This window comes from Palaemon carinicauda, chromosome 10 (genome assembly GCF_036898095.1).
Source record: "Palaemon carinicauda isolate YSFRI2023 chromosome 10, ASM3689809v2, whole genome shotgun sequence".
NCBI lineage: Eukaryota > Metazoa > Arthropoda > Malacostraca > Decapoda > Palaemonidae > Palaemon > Palaemon carinicauda.
In genome coordinates, this window is record NC_090734.1 from 13,221,251 (window position 1) to 13,225,305 (window position 4,055).

Here is a 4,055-nt window from a genome sequence, read left to right on the forward strand (position 1 = left end):
CAGTTCTACACTTAATAAATACATGAGATACAGTGTTCACACAAACAAAAGCGAGTATAAAAGAAAAAATTAGGCAAACTGCTATTTTACTGGAATATTCTTAATGAATATTAAGAAAAATATTTGCATAGTTATTGATAGTAAAACAAATAATAAATTGTTTGACCTGGAAACTCTTTGCCACTTCCCATGGGATTCAATGTGATATATTAACTACCTAAATACAATAGAAAAAAAAACAGTATTTATACTAGTACCTTCATTAGAAAAAAATACACTTTATGACTGAAATTCTTTGGACAGTTTGAAAATGAACTAAAATATCTGTTACAATATTTTCATTTTAGTTGTGCTAGGTGTGAGATGAGTATTGTTTTTATATTAAAATGGAAATGAAAATCCATATACACGATTTCTATATACTTGTTCTGGGTTTTCTAGAACAACTATCTCATCTCGATGATGTGGATAGGACACTTCAATTTCTGGCATTATGTAGAAGGCCATCACTTTTTTCTTTCAGAAATGACACTTCATATCCACCTTCATCGACCTTTAAGACTCTGGCAATGTAGACCTTAAACGGGGGTCATCTTTCTACCTTTGATAGATGAAAACTACTTTCTCTACTTTCACTCCAACCCAAGAATCTACTTTAGGTTCCTCAAGGGTAATGCCAAAAGCAAATTTGTCGCTTCCATAATCTAAGCTCTCATCTGAACTATCATGCAAACTCATGACTTCATCATTTGATGAATCACTTGCTTTACTAGCATAGGAAGGGCCTGCTTCTGCTTTACTATCCCCAGTGAGTCCTTCGTCTTCAAGCATAGCATCTTCATCACTTGTAATTTTTTCTACTCGTTTCCTCTTTTGCTTTGTTAGAGAATCTAACTTGCTGACTTTGGTGGTTCTCTCTCTTCATCATCTGTACTATCTGTTTGTACTTTTTTCTTATTTCTTTGTGTTCTTGAACCTTTCCTGCCTATTGGTTTCATTGTTTTTTTTGCACGATTCTTTCTTTTCTTTTGCGTCTTTTATTTTTTTAAATTCCTCAACCATTTTCAGTGATGATATGGAATACACTCTGTCCATCACATTTCTTATCACCTTTGGCCCTTTACCTGGTTTCCTCTCTGGGAAGAATTTATGCGTCATCATTGCTGGACTTATTGTCGATGGTTTGTTGTTAGATCTTTGGGGGGAGGGAGTAGTCAGTGTTTGACTGGAACCTTCATTTAGGTGTTCTAGCTGGTCTTTTTGAAACTCCATTTTTGGAGAGGTAGCAGTGAAGGGTACACTTAAATAATGCTGTAATATGTTCCCATAGCCTTTGTAATGCAGTACTAAATCACATAGTGAACCTTTCATCTTATACATGTGTTCCCTTTCTTCCCTTGTTGTCACACATGTTTCAGTGGTTGTTTGACATCCTCGATTTACTATAAATGGAGGTATAGTCTGATATGAGACCTCCTTGAAACCTCCTTGGTCTATTCCTTTCATAAACTGTTGAAACATGCTCTCTTTGAGATGCAGCAGCCTCCACCTTAGTGTAGTCAGGGGCATTAGGATCAAAGGGCACCAGGCCACATTTCCTAAATCCTGCCTTTATATTTTCTGGAGTGACATACCTTTGGTACACAGGGTAAAAAATTTTGGCAAAATTAACTTGGGGATATTATTTCATCATTGTGTGTGATTTCTCCATTTCTTTACTTTCCTTGGCCCATCCTTTTTTCAAAGGACCGAAACAGCAACATCTAATGGCTGCATGAAGTGTGTGGTGTTGGGTGGTAAACCATGAAGGATGATTCCTAGTTCATTAAGTGTTTAGGCTAAATGGTAATTATTTCTACTTTCGTGCCAATCTGTCCAGACTATTACAGGTCTAGTAACATTATTGTCAATTAGCCAATCATTAAAACCCATTGCAAAGGAATTCATATAGAGTCTCATGAGTTATGTATCCCTTTTCACTCTTACCAATGATTAAGTCTGGAGTAATTGGAAACTGCTCTGACATATTTGGACTGATTCTTTTCCTTGGATATATGATCATACAAGGGGGTATTTGGCCATTAGCACACACCATGCCTTCAACAGTAATGTTAGTTTTCTGAATAATGATGATTCTTCATAAACTACCTTTCTTCTCCCCTTTTCTGCAATCACTTTTCCTTGTTTTGGAGACAAAGAAAACCCACTTTCATCAATGTTAAAATTTCTTGCGGGGTCCTCTAGGGCATCCATGACATTAAGTTCTTTAAAATAATCCAGTGCATTTTGGAACCACTGATGTATTACAGCTTTAGATATGTTCTTTCGTGCTGAAGATATGGTCTCCTGGTGTTCTATATGTCAGTCAAGGATGTCTTTTTTTAAATAGCCTCCACCATTTTTCCTTTGGTTCTCCGTGAAATGAAGGAGGCCACTTGTCTTGCTACACCCAGTTCCAGTTCCTCGCTCAGAATAGCAGTCACTGTTGCCAAGACATTTCGTTTTGTTACAGGATGTGCTCGTTTGCAGGCTTGCTTGATGTAATTCACAAGCACTTCCTCCTCTGCATTTGTCAAAAGGGTTTTAGGTCCTCTTATTGTGCTCATTCCACGGCGACCAGTTTTTTTGTGTCGAAGGGTAGACTCAGCAATGTCATATTTCTTTGCTGCAGATCTGATAGACATACCCAAACTGCAGGATGAAAGACAACCAGCCATTTATCAATTGTAAGGTAGTGATTAAGTTTAAAACTAAATTAATTACGTTACCCGCATAAAGCAAATGCTGTTAAGTTACCCATAAAAACAAAAACAAAGAAGTAACATATTCTTGAAAAGAGCACTACAGTAGTAATTATTGAATTATATAACTTTATTTAAGTAAATCAAAGGGGCTACAATAATGTTTTCTACTTAACTTACTTGTTTATATCATTTAAAGCATCTGCAATTATAGCCGGATCATATTTCTTTTGTACCAACTTCCTTTTCATTTTCTGATTTTGACTTGGTTTAGTCACATTGGTTTTATCTATGCTTAGTTTACCCATAATGTATTATTCTATCTGAAGAAAAAGAAAAAAGAAATTAATGTCTTTTATGATTAAAAAGTCAGATGACCAATAGGTACGCAGTGTGTGGTGCCCTATATGTACACCCGTACATATAGGACATCACACACTGCGTACAATTTGGACCGGTCATGGGGTAGATTGACTTGGATTTTACTCCCATGGTTTTCATGGAACATTGGCCCATAGTCTCTCTAGCTGTAGAGATAGTTTTGGATTGTTGTGTTTTGTGGCTTAGGACTCCCTTGCAGGCATTATTATTTTTTTAGTACATATTGGGCATGTGTGTCTTGCTCTTGTCCAGTAGGTACGCACCCTTATTCCCCCTAATATTTTCTATTTTATTAGAGTTCTGATGCTTGTTTCATATGGCCCGTAGTCACAAAATCAACATGCAAACAAAAAAAAAAGCCAAATATAATACATGCAAATGAACCATAGTATAAGAACATGACATGAGAAACCTTACATTTTCGTTAAGAAATTGTGTATTTTTTCACAATTTCTTCAATTTTGTTTTAGTAACTGGTCCATTATAAAGCAAAGAGCCTAGAAACTTGCCTATATATAGAATAATGGTGGGGGATTAATATGAGACAAAAATTTAAAGATAAAGTGCTGCCTTTTCCTGTGCAGACATTTTTAAATGCCAAATGCGTACATATTGGACTGATGAGTACATATTGGTACCTCTACCCTCCGAATAAAAAATTTCAGGGATTGGTGGGAAATATAATTTTCCATTCCTGCCAAAATCTTACGGTATATCTACAATTGAAAAGACACAGTTATCATCTAACGTTCTAAATATGCTGTTAAATATAGCAACATTACAGAGAACTGCGTCATAGTGAGCCACATCAACGAGGGACAATGCTGATTTCATTAACAATATCCCTCCCGAGTGGCAGCTAATAATAATAATAATAATAATAATAATAATAATAATAATAATAATAATAATAATAATAATAATAATAATAAT

The 4,055-nt window shown here is 35.4% G+C and overlaps 1 pseudogene; it reads right to left on the minus strand.

The window, feature by feature from the left end:
- Positions 1-338: 338 nt before the first annotated feature.
- On the minus strand, positions 339-3,049 carry LOC137647852 (uncharacterized; annotated as a pseudogene).
- Between the last annotated feature and the right edge of the window lie 1,006 nt (positions 3,050-4,055).